This window comes from Mustela lutreola, chromosome 2 (assembly GCF_030435805.1).
Source record: "Mustela lutreola isolate mMusLut2 chromosome 2, mMusLut2.pri, whole genome shotgun sequence".
NCBI classification, from domain to species: domain Eukaryota; kingdom Metazoa; phylum Chordata; class Mammalia; order Carnivora; family Mustelidae; genus Mustela; species Mustela lutreola.
In genome coordinates this window covers 79,795,395-79,808,494 of record NC_081291.1, presented here as the reverse complement: position 1 = coordinate 79,808,494, position 13,100 = coordinate 79,795,395, and the positions used below count along the sequence as shown (strand labels likewise).

The 13,100-nt window shown below is 38.9% G+C and overlaps 1 protein-coding gene across 2 annotated transcripts in view; it reads left to right on the top strand.

The window, feature by feature from the left end:
- The window catches only part of CMC1 (C-X9-C motif containing 1), a 98,654-nt gene that overhangs the window by 32,562 nt on the left and 52,992 nt on the right, over positions 1 to 13,100 (top strand). The window lies entirely within an intron of this gene.

Genomic DNA, 13,100 nt, shown 5'->3' with positions numbered 1-13,100 from the left:
GCGGCCTCCTGGTCTCCGGCCCGGAGGAGCCGAGAGCCCAGGGCCCCACTTCTCAGTGCGCCCTCAGAGAACAGCGCCCAGTTACTCCCGTCTGCCTGACCTCCGGCTGCGCTCCGAGCTCACCGAGCCTGCGACCGGTTCAAGGTAACACGGAGCTGCGAGCTTACTGTCGGCTCTGTCTCTGTAGCCGGCTTTCCCGTTCCAATACCCGCAAGCTCTGCGACACTCAGACACCCCCGATCCTTCTGTGACCCTGCGGGACCTGAGGCCACGCTGACCCCGCGTGGGCTTCGCTCCGGTTTAGCCTCTGGAGCGATGTCCCTCAGCGGAACAGACTTTTAAAAGTCCTGATTTTGTGCGCGGTTGCTCCGCCGCTTGCCGGGAGCCGGCCCCTCCCCCCGGGGTCTATCTTCCTGTCGCTTTGGATTCACTTCTCCGCCGGTCCTACCTTTCAGAAAGTGGTTGTTTTTCTGTTTCCAGAATTGCTGTTCTTCTTCTCTTCGATCTGCCGATGGATTTTCAGGTGTTTGCAATCTTTAGATAAGCTATCTAGCTGATCTCCGGCTAGCTGAAGCAGTCTCAGCTTGCTACTTCTCCGCCATCTTGACTCCTCCTCATAAAATTATTTTTTAAAAAATTTTATTTATTTATTTGACAGATCACAAGTAGTCAGGCAGGCAGAGGATGAGGGGGAAGCGGCTCCCTACTGAGCAGAGGACCCTCCACCGACCATGCAGGGCTTGGTCCCAGGACCCTGAGATCATGACCTGAGCCGAAGCAGAGACTTAACCCACTGAGCCACCCAGGCACCCCACAAGTAATTATATTTTGACTGAAATACATTCTTAGAGGAATCTTGTCTATTGGAAAGGGGGGTAATTTATAAATCTGGTTAGTACAAAACTCTGGAATGCATTTAGATTTAGAACCACTTAAAAAATAATCAGTTCCTTTTTACAGAGGGCTAGAATTTGGTTGGAACTATAATGTATAAAACAGATAAAGACAGCATTTTATTGTAGTATGTTTAATTTTATCACATTTACAGAGCCAACATGTAGAAACAATCTTGCATTATTTTCATGAAGCAAATTATAAATCAGATATTATTGATTGCAGATGTAGCCTAGTATGTATCTCCTCTTCCAGTTCATTTTTCTGGCTTTCTTTTTGAGGAATACATAATAAAGAGTAATTCCTAAATCATATAATGTAGTAGTCTAAGTAGTAATGATTTCTTATGATTTACTCAGATTTTTGGAATATTCAATTAAACAGCTATGAGAGAAATTTTGATCCAAGGCCCAGAAATAAGTTTATCTGGCATCATATTTTAACATATTGGTTGTCTAGCATTCAGTTGATAGCATTCAGTTGTACTATTTGCATATATTTTAGTGTTATCCAATTACCATATCACTAAAGATATATTTTTATTTTATTTTAGATTTAAAGATTTTATTTACCTGACAGAGCGAGAGCACAAGCATGGGGAACAGAAGAGGGAGAAGCAGGCCTGCTGAGCAGGGAGCCCAATGGCAGGGCTCAATCCCAGGACCCTGGGATCACGACCTGAGCTGAAGGCAGATGCTTAACTGACTGAACCTCCCAGGTGCCGCTGAAGATATATTTTTACAAGCAAAAAAGAACTTTCAGGTTCCCTTATGCACTTGAATGGAACCTTAGGGTTATATGCAACATAGTCAGAAATGTTTACTGAATATTCCCTAGCCATTGTTACATGGACAGTGAATGAAACAGAAATTCTTATCATTACAGACCTTACATTTCAATGAAGGAGGGAGGTAAATATTGTAGGTTATTATAAGTAAATATAAGTCATCTGGAGAAAAAGTTGAGTGAGGGCCATGGGGAGTGCTAGAATGGTGCTGCAGTTTAAGGATGTGATGGGGGATTAAAAGGGTGATAGCACTGGAGATGATGAGGATGAACACATCCAAGACATACATTGAAGGTAGAGGCAACAGGAAAGAGATAGCTTCCTATGAGTTGTCCTGAACAAATAAAAGGATGGGACTGTAGTTACCAGAGATGAGGCAAAATTTTGTGAAGAAATATTAGTTTAGTTTAGTTTTTGGTGATTGATGGAGTAAGAGTTTAGTTTTGGACATGTTAACTCTGAGGTGCCTAGTAGACATCTAAATTTGAAGCCACTATATTAATAATACTGTATTAAGCAATAGTAAAAAGTGATCAGTTTTAAAGGGAAACATAGGAGTAGACTGTTTATGCAAATGCAGTGGTTTTGGTATCAAAAACTGACATTTTTATTTCTTGGTTTTTCTTTAAGATTCCACATAGGCCATTTCCCTTCCAGAGCAAATCATAACTACACTGATTTGTTAATTTAACAAACTATACCTCAGTACTCGAAGGGAGAAACTAATGGTGCCAAGTACAGAGAGGAATGTGAGGATATGGTCTCATACCATAATAGATTATTCAGTATTGTGTGATGAGTTAATATATCACAGTTGGGGGGCACCTGGGTGGCTCAGTGGGTTAAGCCTCTGCCTTCGGCTCAGGTCATGATCCCAAGGTCCTAGGATTGAGCTCCACGTCAGGCTCTCTGCTCATTGGGGAGCCTGCTTCTTCTTCGCTCTCTGCCTACTTGTGATCTCTGTCTGTTAAATAAAATCTTAATAAAAAAAAAAAAATCACAGTTGGTGTCAGAATCCAGGTATCTTAATTCCCAGTTTAGTGCTCTTCCATTAACATGCCATTTAACTATGTCAAAGATAGCAAATAAACTTTATGCTGACTTTCAGCAGTTGGAAGTGGTTGCCTACCATACTATAAGGGGATCAATCAAAAACCATGTCATTAGATCACTTAGCTATGTCTGTCTTGGGTGGTAGATTTGGTAAGTGATGATATGCTTTGCATATGTGCTAGTTTATTTTTAGTTACTACTTTCCTGTTGCTGGATTGTGTGTGCTATGTATTATTTATCACAGACTTCACCAAAATGGAAACGTTATTTTCTTCCTGTAGCTTAAGTGATTCTGAGTTTTTATTTCATTTTTGGGGAACATTTCTGGTATTTCCTATGGCACTCTTAGAGCTATAGCTCTATACCTATGCAAACTATAAACCATTTACTTGTTAAAAATGCAGTCATACCCATGCAGCATAATAATGTGATTTATGCTTTGAAATTGAATGTTTTCTTTATTTTTATAATTAACAGTTAACAATATCTACTTCTTTGATTTTTTTTTTACTAGAATTGAAACATTTTTATTTTCATTACCTTATATCTTCTTATGAAATCACTCAGTAAAATATGTGGTAACTAATAGTTGAGTCTATGAAGGATCATTAAAAAATGTTAATATGCTCACATCACTAAGTACATGGTGTAGTTCTAGCACAATTATAAATATATGTTGAAAAAAGTAAATACATCCAAAATTTAGTAAGTATCTGAAACACGAGAAGGTGGATCATAGGCTCTGTAATTTGCATAGCTTTTTCAGTCTTCAAAATGAAAACATTACTTTAAGCTTTGTCTCCTACATGCACAAATCATAAATGTACAGTTTGTGGATTATGATAAAGTAAACATATGGGTAATTATTGTTGAAATCAAGAAATAGAAATTGCCAGAAGTTGTCCTTCTTCCAGTCTCCTCCCAATCACCGTCCTTTTCCTGCTCTGCAAAATAACAACCATTTTGACTGAGAACTGCATAGATTAGTTTGCCTGTGTTTTAATTTAAATGGAACCATACAGCGTGTGATCTTTTGTGCCTGGCTTCTTTCACTCATTATATTTGTTAGATTTATCCATGTTTTTGTATGAAGTTATAGTTCTTTCATTTTCATTGCTATATAGCACCATCATATGAATGTGCTGTAATTTATAGCATAGAAATGGGATTTCTGGGTCATACAGTGTATATAACTTCAATTTCAGTAGATAATGTTAAACAGACTTCCAAATGACTGGAAGTATACCCGGTTTTTAAAAAACAGCCATAAAAGGGTATTGGAAGAAGAAAGGATGGTTGATATAGGTGATTTTTATTTTATAGAATGGATTTTTAAAAATTTTCCCATAATGAACATGTATTTGTAAATATAAAAAAAAATCAAACTTTTTGTATGTCTTATAGTACAAACATAATAGATCCTAAATAAGGAAAAGCTATTTGTAACATATGTGACAAAGGTTTGCTATCCTTAATATATAAAGACCTACCAGTTAGGAATTGGTGAATATCAAATTTAAAAAATGAGCAGAGGACACAAAGTTCCTTTTTGACAAATTACATACATATTATTAAATATGGAAAATACTTGCCCTCGCTTTCAGTGGGTGAATTGCAAACCATGCCTACAGTATTATGTGTAACTAGCAAACTTGATATGTCTTAAAAATTTATGATGGAGAAGTTCCGCTTCTGGCATGGCCTGATAGCTCTGATCGCTTATGATTCTGCATGTCTCTCTGCAGAAAATAACTATAAAGTATGACCAAAATGTAAAAATAACAACATAAAGTCATTTGAGTGTAGACAAAAGCAGTTGGAAGTCAGAGGGTAGTCACAGTGAAGGAAGGGAATAGTACTGGCTGAGTCTCCATCTTGTAAGATGGCTGTAACTCTGACTAAAGCAAACAAACAAACAGAAAAACCCTTTACTTTTTTAGTCTTTACTCTTACTGGTCTGCAGGACCTAAAATAGGGTTTAGTGTAACTAGTTAGAAAACTTTGTATTTATGTGTGATGGTGTAAGAGGAGAGTAAGAACATTAATCGCAACAAGTTGGGAGCTAGAGAAAGTGAGCCTCATACTGTGTCTAAACTCTGTCTCTGACTCAGTCCTCAACTACATGTGGAGCAAATTCCAAGCCACTCAGTTAAGCTACTCATTCACCAAACTTTGAGCTGCTACCCGCTATATGATGTAGGAGAGATAGGGTCCCACAGTTTGAGGTCAGCAAATAAAATTGACTAAGTGAAAAAGAAAAAAAAATTCTTTAGGAAAAAAACACAGAATCCAAACACTTTACATGATATTGATCGCATGATAGAATGCCAAATTTTTCTAGGTGCACAGAAACAGGAAAACCTGATCCATTTTCAAAAGAAATCAACAGAGGCTAATTTCACGATAACTAAGAGGTTGGAATTAGAGAAGAATATGAAATCAGCTGTTGTAATTGCTTAAACATGTAAAGGAAAATATGCTTGCAATGAATAAAAAGACTGTAAATCTTAACAAGGAATTCAAAATAATAGACCCAAATTGAAATTCTAGAACTAAAAATTACTGTATCTGATGTAGGAACTTCAGAATAGAAATGGCAGGAGTCCTGAATCTAAAGAGAGATCGATTGAAATAGCTACTCTAAACAATAGAGGAAAAAAGTAATTTAAAAAGATGAATAGAATATCATTGATTTTTAGAACAATATATTAAGGACAACCTTTATGTAATTGGAATTGCATAGTTAGCATAATAGCTATAGTTAAAAACACTGAAAATATTTACTAAACCACATACCTGCCCACAATGACCCAGCAGCTCTACCTAGGAGAAATGAATCATTTCAACATAATTTTCATTTCTGTATGCTAATATGTACAGTAGATTTTTTTATAAGAGCCAAAAATGGAAAATAACCCAGGTATTTCTCAATAGAAGGGATAGCCTGATTGTGGTATACTCATACAATGGAATACTCTTCAGCAATAAAATTGAATAACTACTGTATAACACACTGCAGCACAGGTGAATCCTCAAACTATTATTCTGAGTGAAATAGAAAAATGAAAGAACCTACTTAAAAAATACATATTCTAGAATAGACTACACTAATCCAAATGAGGGTTACACCATTAGGCTGGGAGTGGGCCAGGAAGGAACTTTAAAGGAACTTAGTAGAGTCCTTTTCAATATTCTCTAATTTGTTGGTTTGTGATGCAGAGGTGTGTATACTTTGTTTCATCGAGTGCAGTACTTAAGATTTATTTCCTTGTGTGTTAACTTCCCTAATAAGAAAAAAAAATAAACAAGTATTGTCGCCCTCGGCTCGCAAGAACGACAATCAGCCTGGTATGGTGTTAATGCTTCATCCATTTATATCGTCAGCTTCCTTAGCTTATATGCGGCACGGTGACCAATAAGGGGCCAAGCAATGGGGAGAGCCAATGAGAGTCCTGTTACTATGCTGATTAAATTTGAAAGAGCCAATGACTGTGTCCTCCTTTAGGTGGGCTTCACCAGAACGTTCGTTGTTTACTTGCAGCGTATTTTGCTGGCAGTGAGCCAAGTGCCATCTTGTAATGGCGGGGACTTTCCCGGCCGGAGGCGGTCCCCGACATCTCTCCCATTTTTGTTTTATGGCAGAGATCGTGCCTGTCTTAGGTTGTCAGTAGCAGAAAACATCCTTACCTGTCATCAGACACAAGATATCAATGACCTCTATCCTGTCTTAGGTTGGTATGCTTTTCTACTGATCTTACCCATCTTTGACTACCAGTCTAGCATACTTAGCCATATCTGGGGAGATGTCCCAGCCTCTATTGACATAAGAGCAGGCCTATAGCTCGGCTCTGCTCTCGCTGTGTTCTCCATTGGCGAACTTTTCTGAATAGAAGCAGAATGCCAATAAGAAGGAGGACAAGAAGACCAATTGTGCCAGGCCATTGTTTGGTGAACTGGAACATATTGCTGAATGTTTGAAATAGCTCTGGGAGGGAAGCTGGTTGCACACGCTAGTTATCTCAGTTATCTCAGCCAGAAGGATTCGTGTGAAATTTTGAAAATTGTCAGACCAAGCACCCTGCAAATACTGGGAGAGCTGTTGGGAGGAATTCCTGGCCTTATTAAATGGAGAGAATTTTACAGGGGTAACACAAAGGGCTGGGGGTAAGACCCTGTAAGACGGTAACATTACCTTTAACGGCAGTATGATTATATGGCTGAAAATGTCCGAGTGTTTGATTACTCAATTGGATACATGGGGGTGATGTTTGGTTCATGTCTAAGGTAATAGTAAAGTTCCTGGCAGATAGAAGGTATGATTCTGTAAAGACGCAATGTCGGGCTAATTGTGTACAATAGGCAGTCCTAATGTTTGATTAGTTGTGAAAAATGGAGGGAATATTAATGAGGAGTTAGTAACTGGCAAAGGGTAGGGCCAGGCTTTAAGGATTGCTCACAATTCATGGGTCGCTATCGGCGGGAGGTGGAGTGTTAATGCTCCCCATATCAGTAGTATCAGTGGCATCTTCTTTAGCGCCGTCTTCAGGGTCTAGGGCTTGTCGGGTTAACCGCTCAGGAATCCAAATAGGTACTTCCTTGTCATGTGGAAAAACACAAACAGAACCTCGGCTCCAGATTAGTACAGGGTCTGGACCCTTCCTCTGTCCTGTAAGAATATCCTTCCAAAGGATTAAAGGCTTAGGGGAGGAGTTGGTACGTGCTGAATGTCTCTCAGCTGCTGCATGTCCATTTTTATCAAGTGTTAGAATCGTGTTTAGTTTGCCTTTAGGGGACTGAAACGTGTCCCCTATTCCCCCTTTTTGTTTTAAAAGAGCTTGTTTGAGGGTCAAGTGGGCGCGTTCTACTATAGCTTGCCCTTGAGGGTTGTAGGGAATACCATGATTTAAGGTAATATCTAGTTGGGCAAGGAAACTGCGGAATGATTGTGAAGTATATGCAGGACCATTGTCCATTTTTATTTGTCGGGGTTTACCCCAAGTGGCGAAGGCTTGAAGGCAGTGGGAAATAACGTCTTTGGTTTTTTCTCCTGTATGGATAGAGGCAAAAATGACTCCCAAGCAGGTATCTACCGAGACATGTACATATTTGAGTTTGCCGAATTCAGAGATGTGAGTTACATCCATTTGCCATATATGGTTGGGCAGTAAACCGCGTGGATTTACTCCTAGGGAAGGTGACGGAAGCAGCATCACACAGTTTTTACAGGATACAACTATGTCTCAGGCTTGAGCTTTTGTTATATTAAATTTTAATCTGAGTGTGAGTGCATTTACATGAAACAGTTTGTTGTAATGTATCCTCTATTGTAAAGATAAACTGTTCCTTTGTTAGTAGATCCGCGGTGCGGTTACCTTCTGCTAGGGGACCAGGTAGAGTTGTATGTGCTCTGATATGACCTATAAAAAAGGGGGCTTTTCTGTCCCATATTATTGTTTGGAGGTTTTTTAAGGCTTTGGTAATAGAAGATTTGGTACTAATATGACCTACATTTTCAAGAATGGAAACGGCTTGAACAACATATTTGCTATCTGACAAGAGGTTGAAGGGTTCATGATGAGATAATCGAAAGGCTTTTGTAACTGTAAGTAGCTCTGTGACCTGTGGGGAAGTGCTCTGAAACAGGAAGGTCCAATTTTTTTTTTTTTCCTTTGTGACTATAGCACCCACCCCATGTTTGGATCCATCAGTGAAAACCAATTTAGCACTATCGAGTGGTTTGTGGCCAGTTGCCCTAGGGTAAATGAGTGGATGTGTTAAGCTAAATTGAAGCCATGGGCTTGTAGGATAATGATTGTCGAACTTTGCTGTAACAATGGTCATGGTTATAGCCCAATCGTCATCACATGCTGCTAAGCAGATTAATTGGTCTTGTGTATAAGGAGTGACGATGATGTCAGGTTGTCTGCTAAATGCTGTGACACTGAGTTTTACACCCTTCAGTAAAATTTTTGCAATGGCGTTTGGATACCATGGCAGAATTTTTCCTGGGGAGTAGGCTAGGTTGACCCATGATATGGGTCCTTCCTACCAGAAGACCGCAGTCGGGGCTCGTTCCACAGCGAGAATACAATAATATAGCGTTTTTGAATAATCAATTCTGTCAACCTGAGCAGCTTCCAGTCTTTTTTTGAATTAACTCGATAGCTGCTTGGGCTTGTCTGGACATATGACGGGGTGAAATTGAGATCAGCATTTCCTTTGAGCGTTTCAAATAAAGGATGCAATTCTTCGTTTGTAAGCTTTAAATAAGGCCTAATCCAATTAAGGTCTCCTAGTAGCTTTTGGAAGTCATTTAATGTTTTTAAATTATCTGTTCGTAGGGTTACCTTTAAAGGTTTAACTTTAGTATCATCAAGTCTAGTGCCCAGATAGTCCTTGATAGGTGTTTTTTGGATTTTTTCTGGTGCTATGTGTATCTCTTAAGGGCCTCAGCTCCCTCCTGAATAGCTGACTCACATCTTGGCTTATGTCCCCCAAGGCATCCTCTGACCAGAGTCCATATAGCTAATGTTCCAGGCAGCAATGGTTTGCTTTTATCTCTTTTCTTAAGATCCTCTCCTAAATGGTCCCATTGTGGAATATTTAACAAACCCTCATCCAAAAACCAAGGTGCAACGGTTTCCACTGTAGTTAGAAATGCTCTGACGGTTTTTGATTTCAGCGGTGCACCGTTGGCTTTGAGAACGTCCTTTAAAGAACCCTCCAATCTAGATTTTGATAATTCAGAACCCATCTGGCCGCTTAGGTTAATTTCACAAGCGATAAGAAAATCCCGGCTCTATGGCCACCCCGCTTCTTGTTGCGGTCTTGTAAAATCCCGGCTCTATGGCCGCCCCGCTTCTTGTGCGGTCTTGTACAAGATTCCCACCACTTTGATCGTGGTCCCTTTCCCGCTTACCTGCGGTTTTTCTCCTTGCAAGGTTTACTACTCGTTAACAAATCCCGGGTTTCGGCACCATCTGTTGCCCTTGGCCCGCAAGAACGACAGTCAGCCTGGTATGGTGTTAATGCTTCATCCGTTTATTTCATCAACTTCCTTAGCTTATATGCGGCAGGGTGACCAATAAGGGGCCAAGCAATGGGGAGAGCCAATGAGAGTCCGGTTACTATGCTGATTAAATTTGAAACAGCCAGTGACAATGTCCTCCTTTAGGCGGGCTTCACCAGAACGTTCGTTGTTTACTTGCAGTGTATTTTGCTGGCAGTGAGTCAAGCACCAACTTGTAATGGTGGGGACTTTCCCGGCCGGAGGCGGTCCCCGACAAAATATAGAATTCTAGTCCAGTCCATGCTAAAGTATTTGTAGGTAAGAAAACATATATAGTATATAACATTGACAAGGTTTTAGAGAAGCAGGTTTTTACACTGCTGGCTAGAAATGCAGATCAGCACAAAGTCATGAAAGGCATTTATGAGTATTTTCTTTTTTTATTTTAATTCCAGTTAGTTAACATACAGTGTTAAAATAGTTTGAGATCTACAGTGCAGGGATTTGATATTTCCATATATCACCCTGTGCTCATCACAAGTGCACTTCTGAATCCCCATCACCTATTTAACCTATCCCCACATTCACCTCCCCTCTGGTAGCCATCAGTTTGTTCTCTTTAGTTAAGAGTCTACTTCTTGGTTTGTCTGTTTCCCCTTTGCCCATTTGTTTTGTTTTTTAAATTCCATGAATGAGTGAGATCATATGGTATGTCTTTTTCTTATTGATTTATTTCCCTTAGCATAATATTCTCTAGCTCCACCAGTGTTGTTGCAAATGATGAGATTTCATTCTGTTTTATGACTAAATAATATTCCAGTGCATGTATATGCCATGTCTTCCTTATCCATTTGTCAATCTATGGACACTGGAGCTGCTTCCATAGCTTGGCTGTTGTAAATAATGCTGCAGTAAACATAGGGTGCAATAAAATATATATATATATATATATATATATATATTTTTTTTTTTTTTCCTTTGGGTAAATACCCAGTAGTGCAATTGCTGGATCATGAGATCCATTTTTAACTATGGATCTGTTTGAGGACTGTTTGAGGAACCTCCATACTGTTTTCCACAGTGGCTGCACCAATTTGCATTCCCACCAACAGTGCAAAAGTATTCCTTTTTCCTCACATCGTCAGCAACAGCCGTTGTTTCTTGTGTTTTTTATTTTAGCTGTTCTGATAGGTGTGAGATGTCTCATTGTAGTTTTGATTTACATTTCCCTAATGGTAAGTGATGATCAGTATCTTTTTATTTATCTCTTGGCCATCTAAATCTTTGGAGAAATGTCTGTACATGTCTTTGGTCCATTTCTAAATTGGATTATTTTTTGAGTGTTGAGTTTTATAAGTTCTCTCTATATATTTTGGATACTAATCCTTTATTGGATATGTGATTTGCAAATATCTTCTCCTATTCTGTAGGTTGCCTTTTGTTTTGATGTAGTCCCAATAATTCATTTTGCTTTTGTTTCCCTTGCTTCAGGAGACATATCTAGAAAACAGTTGCTGTGGCCAGTGTCAAAGAGGGTATTGCCTGTGTTCTCTTCTGGGATTTATTTATGGTTTCCTGTCTCACATTGGTCTTAAATCCATTTTGAGTTTATTTTTGTGTATGGTGTAAGAAAATGGTCCAGTTTTGTTCTTTTGCCTGTTGCTGTCCAGTTTTCCCAGCGCTATTTGTTGAAGAGCAGGTCTTTCCCATTATATATTCTTTTCTGCTTTGTCAAAGATTAATTGACTATAGAGTTGTAGGTTTATTTCTGGATTCTTCTGTTCCTTTGGTTTGTGTGTCTATTTTTGTGTCAGTGCCATACTACTACTTTGTAACATAAAGTCCAGAATTGTGTTGCCTCCAGCTTTACTTTTTTTTTTTCAAGATTGCTTTGTCCATTTGGGGTCTTTGTATTTCCATACAAATTTTAGAATTCTTTGTTCTAGTTCTGTGAAAAATGCTGTTAGTATTTTGATAGGGATTACATTAAATGTCTAGATTGCTTTCGGCAGTGTTTGTACTTACCAGTGTTTGTGCTTCCAGTCCAGGAGCGTGGAACCTTACCAGTGTTTGTGCTTCCAATCTATGAATGTGGAATATCTTTCCATTTTGTGTCATCTTCAATTTCTACCATTAAGTGTTTTATAGTTTTCAGAGTACAGATCTTTCACCTCTTTGGTTAGGATTATTCCTTGGTCTCGTATTTTGGGTGCAGTTGTAAATGGGATTGATTTCCTAATTGCTCTTTCTGCTGCTTCATTATTGGTGGATAGAAATGCAACAGATTTCTGTACATTGGTTTTGTATCCTGTGACTTCAATCAGTTCTAGCAGTTTTTTGCTGTAGTCTTCCAAGTTTTTCTCTGTAGTATCATGTCATGTGCAAATAGTAAAATTTTTACCTCTTCCTTACCTATTTGGATGCCTTTTTTTTCTTTTTGTTGTCTGATTGTTGTGGATTGGACTTGCAGTACTGTGTTGAATAGCCCTGGTGAGAATGGACTTCTTTATCTTGTTGACCTTAGGGGATAAAGCTTGACCTTAGGGGATAAAGCTCCACTGAGGATGGTTTCATAGATGGCCATTATTATGTTGAAGTATGTTCAATCTAAACCTACTTTTTTAAGGATTTTTATCTTGAATGGATGTTGTACTTTGTCTGAAGCTTTTTCTGCAATTTTCTGTTACTGAAGTGATCATATAGTTCTTATCCTTTCTCTTACTTATGTGATGTACCCTGTTGATTGATTTGTAAATATAGAACCACCTTGCAACCCACTTGATCCTGGTGAGTGAATTTTTTTTAAATCTGTTATTGGATTCAGTTTGCTAGTATTTTATTGAGGTGTTTTGCATGTGTGTTCATCAGGGATTTTGGCTTATAGTTCTCTCTTTTAGTGGTGTCTTTGGTATTGGTATCCAGATAATGCTGGCCTCATAGAATGGAGTTTGAAGTATTCCTCTCTTTTCAATATTTTGGAATGTTTTAAGAAGAATAGATCCTAACTCTTCTGGAAATGTTTGGTAGATGTAACCTGTGAAGCCATCTGGTGTTTTGGGAGGTGATTTATTTTTTTCCTGTTGGCTTTTTTTTTTTTTTTAAAGGTTTTATTTCTTAGAGCAAGCACAAGCTGGGAGAGAGGGAGAGGGAGAAAGAGAAGCAGACACTCCCACTGAGCAGGGAACCCGATGCAGGGCCCGATCCCAGGACCCTGGGTTCATGACCTGAGCCAAAGGCAGACGCTTAACTGACTGAGACCTAGGTGCCCCTTTTGGGAGTTTTTGAATTACTGGTTCAGTTTCTTTTTTTCATTCTTAGTCTGTTCAAGTTTTTTACTTCTTCCTATTTCAGTTTGAT